This window comes from Dasypus novemcinctus, chromosome 2 (assembly GCF_030445035.2).
Source record: "Dasypus novemcinctus isolate mDasNov1 chromosome 2, mDasNov1.1.hap2, whole genome shotgun sequence".
Classification (NCBI taxonomy): domain Eukaryota; kingdom Metazoa; phylum Chordata; class Mammalia; order Cingulata; family Dasypodidae; genus Dasypus; species Dasypus novemcinctus.
The window spans coordinates 187,459,805-187,475,975 of NC_080674.1; the positions used below are offsets into that span (position 1 = coordinate 187,459,805).

At 39.2% G+C, this 16,171-nt stretch overlaps 1 protein-coding gene across 8 annotated transcripts in view; it reads left to right on the plus strand.

The window, feature by feature from the left end:
• The window catches only part of NSD1 (nuclear receptor binding SET domain protein 1), a 181,036-nt gene that overhangs the window by 47,028 nt on the left and 117,837 nt on the right, over nt 1-16,171 (plus strand). The window lies entirely within an intron of this gene.

The following is a 16,171-nucleotide window of genomic DNA, read 5'->3' on the forward strand; positions in this document are numbered from 1 at the left end:
GTAGTTTTGATTTACATTTCCCTAATCATTAGTGGTGGTGAACATTTTTTCATGTGCTTTTTTGTTATTTGTATTTCTTCTCCGGAAAATGCCTATTCAAGTCTTTTGCCCAGTTTTTAATCTGGTCATTTGTTTTTTTATTGTTGAGTTTTAACATCTCTTTACATATCATGGATATTAAATCCTTATTAGACATGTGATGTCCAAATATCATCTCCCTTTGAGTTGGCTGCTTTTTCACCCTTTTGACAAAGTCCTATGAGGTATAACAGTGTTTAATTTTAAGGAGGTCCCAGTTATCTATTTTTTCTTTTGTTGCTTATGCTTTGGGTGTAAGGTCCAAGAAACCACCACCTACCCCCAAGGTCTTTTAGATGCTTCCCTACATTTTCTTTAAGTAGTTTTATGGTCCTGCCTTTTATATTTAGGTCTTCTATCCATTTTGAGTTGCTTCTTATATATGGAGTGAGATAGGGGTCTTCTTTCATTCTTTTGGTTATAGATACTCAGTTCTCTCAGCACCATTTGTTGAAGAGTCTGTTTTGTCCTATTAACATTGACTTGGTAGGTTTCTCAAAAACTAGTTGTCCATTGAGGTGAGGGTTTATTTCTGGACTCTCAGTTCTATTCCACTAATCAATGTGTCTATCTTTATGCCAGTACCATGGTTTGACCACTGTAATTTTATAATATGTTTCAAATTCTGGAAGTGAAATTCCGCCCATACTGCTTCTCTGTTTTAGAATGCTTTTGCCTATTCGGGGACACTTTCCCTTACAAATGAATTTGGTATTTTCCTTTTCTATTTCTGTAAAATAGTATTTTGGAATTTTGATTGGTATTGCATTGAATCTATGAATCAGTTACAGTAGAATTGACATTGACATCTTCATGATATTTAGTCTTCTAGTCCATGAACAGAGAATGTCTTTCCATTTGTTTAGGTCTTCATTGATTTCTTTTAGCATTGTCAAACACTTAATATTGCCATGTGCATTTCCTAAGAATATTGACATTGACTTATGTAACCATCTTAAATGCAGTTATCAAATTCAAGAAATTTAGCATTGATATAAATCTTATAGTCTATATCCCAGTTTTTTTTCATGTATCTCAAAAATTTCCTTCTGAGCCTTTTAATTTTCATTGTCCTTTTAGTTGCTTTTCCTTTTTAATTGTGTGAATATATATATACACACACACACAGTATAAACTTTTTCATTTCTGCGTCTTTGAAGCATACCATTTGTATTAGTTAGGGTTCTCTAGGGAAATAGAATCAATAGGAGATATCTGTAAATAGTATAGGATTTTATAAAATTCTCTCACATGACATTGGGCATGCATAAGTCCAAATTCTGCAGGCAGGCTGTAAACTAGGCTCCAGTGAAGGTCTTCAATGAGTTCCCAGAAGACATTGGCTGTCCAAAGTCATGGTATAAAATTCTCTCTGAATGCTGAAATCATTTCCCCTTTTAAGGCATTCAAGTGATTGGATAAAACATCACTCATTGCTGAAGGCAGTCTCCTTGTTTGATTGTAGATGTAATCAGCCATCTACGCAATCAGTTCACTAATGATTAAAGTCCGTAAATGTCGTTGTATTATAATTAGCCCAGTGCTTGCTTGACTGAACAACTGGGCACAGTTACCTGGCTGAGTTGACATATCTGCCTAATCATCACACCATTCAATGTGATTAATCATATTCACAGTATTGTGGTACTCTCACCATCTTCCATTATTAAAATTTTTCCATTTCCCCAAACAAACTGTACCATTTTTTATTTTTATTAACACTCCATTATCTCCCCCTATGCCCAGTCTCCCACCTCTGACAGCCTGTTCTCTAATTTCTGTCTCTGTGAGCTTGCATATTCTCCAGTATTTTCTTGGTGGTTACCACGGGACTTAAATTTAACCACCTAAATTTGTAACAATCTTGCTTGCTTTGATACCAGCTTAACTTCAATGGTATATACAAAGAATGTTCCAATACCTCTCTGAACCCCCTTCCTTTATGTAGGTCTTATAAAAAATTACATGTTTATAAATTATGGGTCCATAACAACCAATTTACCATTACATGTTATGTGTATGCCTTTCTGTAGGACGTAAAAGGTGAAGTTATAAACCAAAAATACAATGGTACTGGCAATTTATAGTTATAATGTTGTCCCTCACCAGAGATCATTACTTCTTCTTGAGATTTTGATCTGTTGTTTGTATCCTTTCCTTTCAAGCTGCAGAATTCTCTTTAGCATCTTTTGAAGGCAGGTCTAGTGATGAACTCCTTTAGCTTTTGTTAATCTGGGAATATCTTAATCTCTCCTTCATTTTTGAAAGACGTTTTGCCAGATACAGAATTCTTGTTTCAAAATCTTTTGCTTTTAGTACTTTATATATATTATCTTGCTGGTTTCTTGCCTTGAGGTTTCCATTGGGAAATTGGCACTGAATCCTACTATGGCCACCCTAATATATGCCATGTTGCTTGTCTCTCATGGATTTCAGATTTCTTTCTGTATCTTTGGCATTCAGCAGTTTGATTATAAAACACAGCATGGGTCTCTTTGGGTCTATCCTATTTAGAGTTTTGTTGAATATATTGAATGCATAGACTTCATGTCTTTCACTAAATTTGGGAAGTTTTCAGCCATTATTTCTTTGAATATTCTCTCTGTTCTTTTCTTTCTTCTTCTAGGGCCCCCACAGTGTGTGTATTGTTTTGCTTGATGGTGTCCCACAAGTTCCTCAGATTCTGTTCACTTTTCTTCAGTGTTTCGTTTTTCTTCTTTCTGCTCCTCACACTGAATGATTTCCATAATCGTATTCTTCAATTTCTCTGATTCTTCTTCAGCCAGCTTCAGTTTACTGTTGAACCCTCTAAGGAATTTTAAACAGTTTCATCTCTTTTGGCATTCTCTGTGTCCGTCTTTTGTTTTCCTGATTTCCTTTAGTTCTTGTTATTTATTCATTCATTCCTTCATTTAGATTTATTTATTTTAAAATTTTATTTCTCTCCCCTTCCCCCCACCCCCCATTGTCTGCTCTCTGTGTCCATTTGTTGTGTGTTCTTCTGTGTCCACTTGCATTCTTGTTAGGTGGCACTGGGAATCTGTCTCTTTTTGTTGCATCATCTTGCTGCGTCAGCTCTGTGTGTGTGTGGCACCACTCCTGGGCGGGCTGCAGTTTTTTCATTTGGGTAGCTCTTCTTACGGGGTGCATTCCTTGTGTATGGGGCTCCCCTACGTGGGGGCCACCCCTGCGTGGCCTGGCACTTCTTGCGCGCAGTAGCATTATGCGTGGGCCAGCTCACCACACGGGTCAGGAGGCCCTGGGTTTGAACCTTGGAACTCCTATATGGTAGTCGAACATTCTATCAGTTAAGCCACATCCATTTCCCTCCTTTAGTTCTTTGTGCATATTTAGGTCGATTTTTTTTAAGGTTTATTTTATTTATTTATTGCCTCCTATTTGTTTGTGCTCACTGTGTGCTTTCTGTGTCCATTGGCTGTGTGCTCTCTGTGTCTGCTCGTCTTCTCTTTAGGAGGCACCGGGAACCGAACCTGTGACCTCCCATGTGGGAAAGAGGCGCCCAATCTCGAGTCACCTCTGCTCTCTGTTGTATCTCTCATTTTGTTTCCTCATTTTGTCTCTTCGTTGTGTTATCTCATTTCATCATCTTGTTCCATCAGCTTGCCATGCCAGCCTGTTGCGTCAGCTCACTATCTTGCTTGTCTTCTTTAGGAGGTATTGGGAACTGAACCTGGGACCTCTCATGTGGTAGGTGGACATTCAACTGCTTGAGCTACATCTTCCTGCCGGACCATTTTTTAAATGTCTGTCTTTTATGCCCCAGTGTGATTTTCCTCATTGATGGTTTCCAGTGCATTCATCTTTCCCTTTGCCTGGGCTGTTGCTTCCTACTTCTTTGCATTTTGTATCCTGTTGTTGAAACTTGCGCATTTTGATGTTTTATTATTGCTGGTATTTAGACTGAGTTGTCTTAAGCTTATATTGAGCTAGAGTTATGATAGAGCTTTTTCTTGAATGTCAGGAGCTAACTAAAGAGAAAGAGAGAGAAAAAGAAAGTCTGTCCCTTTCTTTGCAGATTGACCTGTGCAAGTGCTCTCCTTCAGTGCACTGACACTTACAGAATAACTCCAGTTCAAAATTTTTCTGGCTGCATAACATTTTTAATTTTTAAAATTATAACTTAATATATGCTTATTTTGATAACATAAATGCTTAATATAATTGACCCAATGATCATTTGTGAAGAAATAATAGCAAATAATAGTATAGCAACTGTTTTTTTTTTTTTAAAGATTTATTTATTTATGTATTCCCCCCCCTTGCAGCTTGTTCCATTCTTTGCTGTCTCTTCTCTTGTGTCCATTTGCTGCACATTTTTTCTGTATCTGCTTGTCTCCCTTCGTTGCATCATCTTGCTGTGCCAGCTCTGTGCGGTGCACGGGCCATCAGCTCTCCACGGCGCACAGTGCACGGGCCAGCTTGCCTTCACAGGGAGGCCCTGGGACGCAAACCCAGGCCTCCCATATGGTAGATGGAAGCCCAACCAACTGAGCCACAGCCGCTTCCCAGCACCTGTTTTTTGAGTTGTTATTATCTCCCAGACACATTATAACAACTTTATGAAGTATAACTCCGGAAAGCCTATGCTCTTTTTTTTTAATCCCCACCCCCTTGCGGCTCTTTGCATGCTGTCTGCTCTTTGTGTCCCTCACTGTGCTTATCTGTGTTTTTTGCTTGTCTCCCTTTTTATTGTGTCACCTTGCTTAGTTGGCTCTCCATGGCGCCTGCGGGCTGGGTGGCTCTCTGCAGTGTGCAGGCGAGCCTGCCTTCACAAGGAAGCCCAGAACGCGAACCCAGGGCATCCCTTATGGTAGATGGGAGCCTAACTGATTGAGCCACAGCTGCTTTCCCATATGCTCTTTTTTTTAAAAAAACATTTATTTTTATTTATCTCTTCCCCACCTTGTTGTTTGTTCTTACCGTTCGCTCTCTGTATCTGTCTGTTGTGTGCTTGTCTTCTTTTTAGGAGTCACTGGGAACTGAACCAGGACCTCCCATGTGGGAGGGAAGTTCCCAGTCACTTGAGCCACCTCTGCTTCCTACTTATTAATAGTGTTTCCTAGTTGTGTTTCTTCATTGTGTCATCTTGCCTTGTCATTTTGTTGCGTCAGCTTACTGTCCTGCTCATCCTACGAGGCACTGGGAACTGAGCTGGGAAACTCCCGTGTGGTAGGGAGGTGCCCAACTGATTGAACCACATCCACTTCCCAAGCCTATGCTTTTAATCATTACATTATGTGACCTCTCAAAATAATAACTTTGTACTCATAATTAAGATAAAAAATAAGTGGAAACCTTGAGTAGTGCTGTTTAGGGTTGAATCAGGCTTGAATCCAAGATTTTAAAATAATATAAGCTAATATCTATGGTGCTAATGTTGGCAGCTACTGGCACTTTACATGCTAATGTGTTTGCATATTAACTCATTCAGTTCAAATGCTAAGAAGTAGGTACTATTATTATTCCCAATTATAGTTGAGGAAAATGAGGCATAGAGAGGTGGCATTTCCTGGTTCTTTCAAGGTAATTCAGAAGATGATAGTGCAGATTTCTTGGGTGCATTTTTTCCTCAGTATTGATAGTGCATTCCTTGCTGTTGCATTTCTCTACATACATTTATTTTGCCTTGTGAAGAAAATGTATGTTAAAATTTACTTAGAGTACGTTAGGCAAGATATACCCAAAATCACTGAGTTGTGCACTTGAAAATGGTGCAATTTTGTATTTTATCTCAATAGAAAGAAACATCCCTTAAAATATGCAAGTAATATATATTAAATGTACAAAAATTAGAAAATGTAGATGAACCAAAAAAATCTCTTGGCAATATCCAGAGATGCATGTGTTCATTAGTGTGACCTCTGTCCTTCTAGACTTTTTTTCCCTACGCATATTTCAATGTATGAAATGTGTGTCTTTATAAAACCTGACATCATTGTATGCATGTCTTTTTGTAATCTGTATTTTCACTTAATGTATACATATTATATATATATGTGTGTGTTTGAAATTTCTGTGTAACATTCCAGGGAATAGGTATTCTGTCATTTATTTAATGAAGTCCTTGTCCAACATCTAGATTAGTTCCATTTCTTGACCATTTTAAGAGTGATGGCCCTCAGGAACATTTGAAGTATTGCTTTTCTATATTGTGCTATGTTCTCTCAGATCATTTTTGAGATTTTAGTCAGTGCTCTCCTTGGCTGAAGAAAAATTTCTTGGCAAACGAGAGAATGCGTTGGCACCTGCAGGAGAACAGCTTTAGTGACTTTGCTTGCATGAAGTTGTAGGTTTATAGAAGAACCATGCAGAATGAAATCTTTTTAAGTTAGTTCTTAACCTGGGGAATATTTGGATTTTCATAATTTTCAGAAATGTGAGTTATATTTAAATATTGTGGAAAATTCTTTTGTAAAGAAAATTGTGGTTCATCAGTTCTGAAAATTTTTTTTCTTAGACTGGTTTTGTTTTAGAGCAATTTGCTATCATCAGACCTGGGTTTGAATCCCTGAATTACCATTTAGGTACATTTAGTTTTATCATTGATAGTATAAGGGAAAATGCCTTCTTTGGTCCTGTGCTTACAGAGGCTTCTGTGAGGTCATGAGATAATTAATGCATGTTAAATGTGCAGCACAGTGCCTTTCATTGTACCCAGATGTACCTGCCATATCACTAAAGTATAATTACTTTTCTTAGCAGTTGTTCAGTGTGATTTGGTTGAAATGCATTTTAAGCTCTTTTCAATTTTTTAAACATATCAGTTTTATTGATACATATTAATAAAGCATAAATCCATCCAAACTGTACAATCAGTGGTATTCAGTATAATCACATAGAGCCCTTGACAATTTTGATTTCAAGGAAATGTGAGATGGCAGGAGGGTTCCCCCCCCCCCTTTTCTTTTGGGCTACCTTGAGGAGGGATAGAGACGCTAGAAAAGGGGTTCTTAACAAAGTGGTCCATAAGTTTGAATTGAAATTCAAAAAAACATTATTCTTATGGGGATGTGTTGATGCAAGTGTGATGTGTTTATTAAATAATACACGCTATAGTGTGCACTTAGTAAGGATTTTCACCTGACTGGAAAAGGAACAAAAGAGGCTAAGAACCCCTATCCTAGAATAATTTTGAGCACTCAGCACATGATTAATGAATGTTTAGATTGCAAAGAACTGGGGATGTTTCTCACATATAGTAATAAAATGCTTTTCTGTTATATTATTTTCTGTTTTCTGGTTTCATTTGTGTTTGGAAAAGTTGCAGTTAGAGCTAAGAGAAGCTTCAGAGAGGAATGATGGTCTTTGGTTCTTATATTTTTACCAATAATCTAGGGTTATTCTACAGCTTTGAAGGAAAACAAATTCATTTGTGGTCCCAAAGTCAGCAACTCATGTCCCCATGAGAAATGAATTGTTGGGGAACACGACACTTGAATTGCTCTGGAATACTGTATTTGTTTTGAATAGCCAGAGCATCCCTTTTCCAAAACCTGGGTACTTGGGAGACTGCTTGGTAGTCTAAAGGTTGTTTAGAGAACTATGTTTTTAAAATTTAATTATTGTAACTAAATTCTGATGTGCTATATCCCTGTCTCAGAATAGATCTGCCAAATTAGTGTTACTGACCATTCTTAAACCAGGGAGTTTGGGGGCTAGAGACTGATTACTGGGCATCTTTGAAGTAAAGGTGTTTAATGTAGACGTGTTTATTTTATTTATTTTATTTATTTATTTATTTCTCCCCTCCCCTCCCCATCTACCCCCCCGCCCCCATTGTCTGCTCTCTGTGTCTGTTCGCTGTGTGTTCTTCTGTATCTGCTTGCATTCTCATTAGGTGGCTCCAGGAACTGATGCTGGGACCTTCCTGCATGGGAGAGAGGTGATTATTCTCTTGCACCATCTTAACTCCCTGTTCTGGTGCATCTTCTTATTTTCTTTCCTCTGTGTCTCTTGTTGCGTCATCTTGCTGTGCCAGCTCTCTGTGTCTGCTGGCACTCCTGCGTGGGGCAGCTTTCCCGCACTAGAAGGCTTTTCCATGCAGGTAGCCTTTCTGCAGGGCGGCATTCCCTCGTGGGCCGGCACTCCACGTGGGTCAGCTTGCTGTGTGGGCCAGCTTGCCCTCACCAGGAGGCCCTGGGCATTGAATCCTGGACCTCCTATATGGTAGATGGGAACCCAATTGGTTGAGCCACATCCATTTCCCTGTAGATGTGTTTAAATATATCATTTATCTTTTTAAGACGAATGAGGGTTTTGTGGGTTGAGGTTCCTTAAGTTTTTTGTTTTTGTTTTTTACATCACCCTACTACCAATACCTTGCACTGTTGTGAAACATTTGTTGCAAATTATGAAAGAACGTCAACAAAGTATTGCTATTAATACTAGCTATTGTCCATATCTTACATGTGTATTTTTACCCCAACCCACCTATTTTATAAAATTTATAAATCATAAACTTTTTCAAAGTGTGTAATCAGTGGCATTTGGTTTAGTCACAGAGGTGTGTATTTATCATGTCTATTGATATTAGAACAATTTCATTACTCCAAGAAAAAGAAAAGAAAAAAACAACAAAAAGCAAATCAGTCATTACCGTATGTTAGCACTATTAATTACAAATCCTGTGATATGCTTTCATCACTTCTATTGAGTTCCAAACATATGCACAACTTTTTACCAGTTCTGTACAGATTAAACCTCAACTTTCCATTCTCTAGCCTCATTTCATTTTCTGGTTATCTATATTCTAGTTAACTCCATGAGTTAACACAATTTGTTTAGTTCATAATAGTGCAAACATACAGTATTTGTCCTGTGTCTGGCTTGCTTCACTCAACTGAATGTCCTCTAGGTTCATCCATGTTGTCATATGCTTTATGACTTCGTTTCTTCTTACAGCTGCATAATATTCCATCGTGTGTATATACCACTGTTTATCCATTCATCAGTTGATGGGCTCCTGAGTTTTTTCCATCTTTTGGCAATTGTGAATAATGTCTCTATGAACATCATCATTGTGCAGGTGTCTGTGTCACTGTTCTTGGTTCTTCTGGGTATATACCTAGTTAGTGGTATTACCGGATCACGTGATAGATCTATATGTAACTATTTTAGGAACTGCCAAACAGATTTCCATTCACATTCCCACCAACAGTGAATAAGTGCTCCTATCTCTCCATACTCTCTCTAACACTTGTTTTTTTTTATTTATTTTTTTAAAAATTATTTATTTATTTTTTTAAATTACATTATGAAAAATATGAGGTCCCATTCAACCCCACCGCCCCCGCCCCCCATTCCCCCCACAGCAACACTCTCTCCCATCATCATGACACATCCATTGCACCTGGTAAGTTCATCTCTGAGCATCACTGCACCCCACAGTCAATGGTCCACATCATAGCCCAGACTCTCTCACGTTCCATCCAGTGGGCCCTGGGGGGATCTATAATGTCCCGTAATTGTCCGTGAAGCACTATCCAGGACAACTCCACGTCCCGAAAACGCCTCCACATCTCATCTCTTCCTCCCGTTCCCCACACCCAGCAGCCACCATGGCTACCGTTCCCACACCCATTCCACATTTTCTCTGTGGACATTGGATTGGTTGTGTCCATTGCACATCTATGTCAAGTGAGGGCTTAGATTCCATATGGGTACTGGATGCACTCCTCCCGCTTCCAGTTGTAGACACTCTAGGCTCCATGTTGTGGTGGTTGACCTTCTTCAACTCCATGTTAGCTGAGTGGAGTAAGTCCAATAAATCAAAGTGTAGGAGCTGAAGTCTGTTGAGGCTCTGGGCCTGGGTGTCATATTATCAGACCAGAGATTCAAATCCCCTACATATATCTTAAACCCAGCACCGACTACAATTCCAATAAAGTAGCATGCAAGTCTTGTGAAAAGAGATCCCCTCTGAGTCCAATTCCATCACGCAGAAACACCAGCTCCAAAGAAGGGCCATCTGTCGTGGCAGTGAACCCCTTCTGCCATGACCATAGAACCCGTGGGTCTCTTTATCCCTCAAAAGAACCAATACCTGGGGTTGTATCTACCTTATCTGTCTCTTAGACTCTGTTCAGTTGTACATAGGGGTATTCCTTCTGACAACCTCCAGACTCTTTTTTAGAGACTCACAGCCTTATAATCTCATTTCTCCTTTCCATTTCCCCCTTACATTAGGTCAAACAGCTTCCCGAAGTCATGTCATTATATGTAGACAGGTATATTCTGCTGCTCCGCATTGAATCTTTAATTCAAGGTCATTTTCTAGTTGCTTCTTCAGCTGGTATGTGGTAGTGATCCCTTGGTGCCAGGGAGGCTCATCCCCGGGTGTCATGTCCCACGCTGGGGGGAATGCATCGCATCTACACGCTGAGTTTGGCTGTGAGAGTGGCCACATTTGAGTAACATGCAGGCTGTCAGGAGGAAACCCCCAGGCACAATGCTACTCTAGGCCTTGTTCTTATTACAGGTGTATAGGCTCAATAAAAGTGTAACCATTAGTATCACGAGCCCACTGTTGGGCCCTCCTTCCTTCCTGGTTCTTGCCGTTGCACCTGGAGGATTGCCACTGCTCTCCCAGGGCCCACAACAGTGACCCCCCGGCCAGGAGCCCAGTACCCCCCCAGCTGTTGTTTTTGTTTCCACTATGAGTATATATAGACATTATCATATACCCTGGGCATATGCCCTGTGTAACTCCCTGTCAACCATATATATCCTGTCAATAACCCATCCCATATCAGTATTCCTCTGCTGCCATTGTTGAACCACTCTGTGATCCAAAACTTCCCGTAAAGTGAATCCCAACATAATGTCAGCTTCAGAAGAGTCTTAGATCACCGAAATTCATATATACTGTTTTTTTTAATAGTGACCATTCTAGTAGGTGTGCAGTGATATTATATTGTAGCTTTGATCTGCCTTTCCCTAATAACCAGAGATGTTGAAAATGTTTTTCATGTGGTTTTTTTTTTTTTGCCATTTGCATTTCTTCTTTAGAAAAACGTATTTTTAAATATTTCTCTCTCCTTCCCCCCCAGTTGTCAGCTCTCTGTGTCCATTCACTGTGTGTTCCTCTGTGACCACTTCCATCCTTACCAGCAGCACTAGGAATGTGTTTCTTTTTGTTGTGTCATCTTGTTGTATCAACTCTCCGAGTGTGCGGCTCCATTCTGGGCAGGCTGCACTTTCTTTTGTGCTGGGCTGCTCTCCTTACGGATACACTTGCGCGCATGACCACTGCGCATGGGCCAGCTCCACATGGGTCAAGGAGGCCCGGGGTTTGAACCGTGGACCTCCCATGTGGTAGGCGGATGCCCTATCCATTGGGTCAAGTTTGTTTCCCTAGAAAAATGTATTTTAAGGTCTTTTGCCTATTTGTTAATCAGGTCATTTGTCTTTTCATTTTTTTTTAAAAGATTTATATTTTATTTATTTCTCTTCCCTCCCCTCCAGTTGTCTGCTTTCTGTGTCCATTCGCCGTGTGTTCTTCTGTGTCCACTTGTATTCTTGTCAGCAGCACAGGGAATCTGTGTCTCTCTTTGTTACATCATCTTGCTGTGTCAGCTCTCCCTGTGTGTGGCACCATTCCTGGGCAGGCAGCACTTTTTTTTTTCTTCCTCTGGGTGGCTCTCTTTATGGGGTGCACTCCTTGCACATGGGGCTCCCCTCTGAGGGGGACACCCTTGTGTGGCATGGCACTCCTTGCACACATCAGCACTGCGCGTGGGCCAGATTATCACATGGGTCAAGGAGGCCCTGGGTTTGAACCTTGGACCTCCCATGTGGTAGGCGGATGCCCTGTCCATTGGGCCAATTCCGCTTTCTTTATTGTGAATTGTAGGATCTCTTTTTTTTTATTTTCCAAAAATAATCACTTTAATGTAGGATCTCTTGATAAATCATTTTTTCCTATTGAGTAGGCTTCCTTTTTATCCTCTGCACAAAGTTCTTTAAGGTGTAGAAGTGTTTAGTTTTGAGGTGGTCCCATTTATGTATTTTTTCTTTTGTTGATCGAGCTTTGGGTATAAGGTTTAAGAGGTATCCACCTACTATTATATCTTCTTTTTTTTAAAGATTTATTTTTTTTATTTATTTCTCTCCCCTCCCCCCCAGTTGTCTGTTCTCTTTGTCTTACTGGCTGCGTGTTCTTTGTTTGCTTCGGTTGTTGCCAGCGTAACGGGAATCTGTGTTTCTTTTTGTTGCGTCAGCTCTCCGTGTATGCGGTGCCATTCCTGGGCAGGCTGCACTTTCTTTAGTACTGGGCGACTCTCCTTACGGGGCGCAGTCCTTGTGCGTGGGGCTTCTGTACGCGGGGGATGCCCCTGCGTGGCACGGCACTCCTTGTGCGCATCAGCACTGCACGTGGGCCAGCTCCACACGGGTCAGTGAGGCCCGGGGTTTGAACCGCGGACCTCCCAAGTGGTAGAGGGACGCCCTAACCACTGGGCCAAGTCTGCTTCCCTACTATTATATCTTGTAGATGTTTCCCTATGTTGTCTTCTAGTAGTTTTATGGTCCTGGCTTTTATATTTAGGTTTTTGATCTTTTCAAGTTGATTCTTGTATATAAGGAGTGAGATAGGGGTCCTCTTTCATTCTTTTGGTTATGGATATCCAGTTCTCCCAGCATCATTTGTTGAAGAGACTTCTGTCTCAGTAATTTGGACTTGGTAGGCTTATCAAAAATCAGTTGATGTTAGAGGTGTGGGTCAATTTTGAACTCCCAATTTGATTCTGTTCATCACTGTATCTATGTTTATGCCAATACTATGCTGTTTTGGGGGTCCGTAAGTTTTCAAGATGATAAAATGGACAGAATAAGGCACCTGAGTTTCCTGCTTGGGAGGTGGCTTATTTTAGCCTATTTCAGTTAAGTTTAAAAACAAAGTTTTAATTTTTTTTATCGAACAAGTACTTTGTTCCAGATACTGGGAAATAAAAGTGAACGATACCCTGTCTCTATGACTTTGAGAGACTGGTTGAGTATGTACAGACAAGTGGTTAACTAAGTGTAAAGATGATCTAGAGATAGGCAGAGGTTGTGGTAGAGAAGCACATGGTACAGCCAGGGGAGAGGAGGAAGGCTTCCTAAAGGGACCCAGGAGAAAGAAGGGCATTCCAGGTAGAGAGGGGATGGAAGGATAAATAGCATGATATGTGGGCTGGCTGTGTGAGCTTTGGGTGGGAATGATAGAATATGATGTTAAGAAGAGAAATAGCCTCCCCCCCCAAGGAGGAAGCTGTTTATTTGACTTTGTTGTTATCTCTTTTTATAAAATTTTTTTTATTAGAGAAGTTGTTGGTTTACAGAACAATCATGCATAAAACACAGGACTCTCTTATACCTCTGTACACCAGCACCTTGCATTAGAATGGAACATTTGTTACAATTGATGGTAGCAATTTTATGTGATTGCACTATTTTTTAAAACAGTAGTCACCTCTGTTATAATTGAGGAAAGGTTATTAAAATGTACTATTAACTTTGGTCTATCATCTACAGTAGGATTCACTGTAGTATATTGTTCTCTGTTTTATCTTTTAATTTTTAAGCCGTTTTATTCACATACCCTACAATCCATCCAAAGTGTACAATCAGTGGCTCTTAGTTTACAGTTTTGCTTTAATCACCACATTCAATTTTAGAGCATTTTCATTGTTTTGAAAAAGAAAAGCCCCATACTCCTTATGCTACCCCTCCTATTTATTACTTATTAGCATTAGTGTGGTATCTGTTGTTACAACTGATAGAATATTAATATATTATTACTCACTATAGATCATAGTATGCATTAGGTGTGTTTTTGCCCATATAGCACCCTATTATTGACACCCTGTAATGTTAACAAATATTTGTTTTAACTCAGGTGGTAGAACAGTCTTACATTAATATTGTCGACCACATTCATTGCCCACAACAGGATTCACTATGTTATACAGTTCCATGTTTCATCCTCTGGCTTTCCTTCTAGTGACATATGTGACCCTAAACTTTCCCTTCCAACCAGTCACACCCACATATCTGCACTGTCAATTTCAGTCATGATAATGTGCTACCATCCCCACTGTCCATTTCCAAACATTTACAGTTAACCTGTTACATCAGTGTGAAAATGTCATATCTCTTGAAGTGTGTTCTGAGAACTTTGTTACTAATAGTAAAGCTAGTGACTATCGAACACTTCCCAGCCCTTTATCCTAGCAACTGTAGATCTTTGCTCATTCCTCTCTTCCAAAAAGACTGTGAGTTCCCTAAGAGCATGTTTGTTCCATTCCAAATTCTGTTGAGCCTAGCACAGTTACTTACCACTCAGCTAATTTATAAGATGCTAAATATAAAGAAAAATGTTTTTCTTAAAATTTAAGTGCTTACATTAAAAAGTTGTAATTCAGAGAAAGTCTTCCATAATTTTCACCCCTCAGAAAATAATTATCTTTTAACCACTTTCCAAGCATAGGTCGAATTGCTTTCATTCATATATTTATGGAGTCAGCAAATACCTGAGCATTTACTATGTGACACATGCTAGGTAGGCCTCTAGGAGAAGGCAATAGTCTCTATGTAAAGCAACCCAAGTTTTTTAGTATTATTAAGACATTATCCTAAGGTGCCTAGGGGAGCCACGGGTACATTTTAAAAACCTGTTTCACAAGTTTTACTTCCTCTAATCATATAAAACAGCCATGCCACTAAAGAAAAGGAGAGAAGAGCCCTGAGTTCTGTCCTTGAGAACTAAAATTTGTGAATTTCTTTTCCCCATATTGTGCACTTTTATTTAATTCACAGCTTTGGAGAAAAGAACACTACCATCTATTTAGAATGGGAAAACATGTTTGCATGGGAAAAAAATTCATTATGATTTTATTTTCCTTATATTTTGCAAATGAATGTTCTTTATACTTTCCGTTTTTAACAGGGATTATAATTTTAGTAGTTTCAGAAATATAAAAAGATGGCACTAAAATGTCCTGTATACTGGTAAATCCTATGCCAAGATACTCTTCTTGCTTCTTGTGTTCTGAACTATAGTCTGTAGATACTAAATTAGAGAATGAATCTGGACAACAGTATAAAATAGATAAGGGACATATTCACGTCAACAGTTGAAAACTAGTTTTGGGAAGCAAGGCCTAAAAGTATTTATCTCTTGGCATGTTCAATATGGAATGCATGGTCAATTTCCATTCAGCTGCTAGATGAAGATAATTCATAATGACAGATAAAGCTTCATCAGAACAACAATTAGCTTCCTTTGTAGGGAATAGCAGTTGGTTTAAACTGAAGTGATAGCTCTTTACCAGTTTTCTCAGAAATGATTTTGTCATTTTGGATATTTGGCCAAATGGTTAGGTTATATAAAATGAGCATATGATTTCTAAAAGAATGAAGGCGCCTAGGATCTTCTAAAACATTTCAGAGAAGCATCCTAATAGAAGCTGGTATCTAAGCAAAAAGCATCAATTAATTTAATTTCCAAGAAACCTCCTGCTTAAGTTGTTTAGAGTGCTTTTTATTGTGCCTAAAAACTTGCCAAGGTGAAACAGAAGATTCAAAACTGGTTTCATAATATAAGGTGAATGAAACCTAATATTTATACTCTGATACTTATTTTTGGATGATTAGTTAAAATCATATCTTTAAATGACAACTTCACATTTTTTGAATTGTGCTCAGAAACACTATTGTGTACCTTTGATGGATATTTTTATAATCTGTGTACTTTTTATATTAACCTGGGTATGTTTTTGATTAGCCTTATTTAAGAGCATAACTTTTTCATGCATTTAAAAATTTTACTGTACTTTAATATTCACAGTGTTCAATTCAATTCTAATAAATATTCAAACCTACTCAAATGAGAAAAGAATGAATGAAGTTACCTCATAATATAATCAGTTAAATTGTTTCTAAGTAAAAAGTAGTATTGGTGGGAAGCGGACTTGGCCCAATGGATAGGGTGTCCGCCTACTACATGGGAGGTCCGTGGTTCAAACCCCGGGCCTCCTTGACCTGTGTGGAGCTGGCCCATGCGCAGTGCTGATGAGTGCAAGGAGTGCCGTGC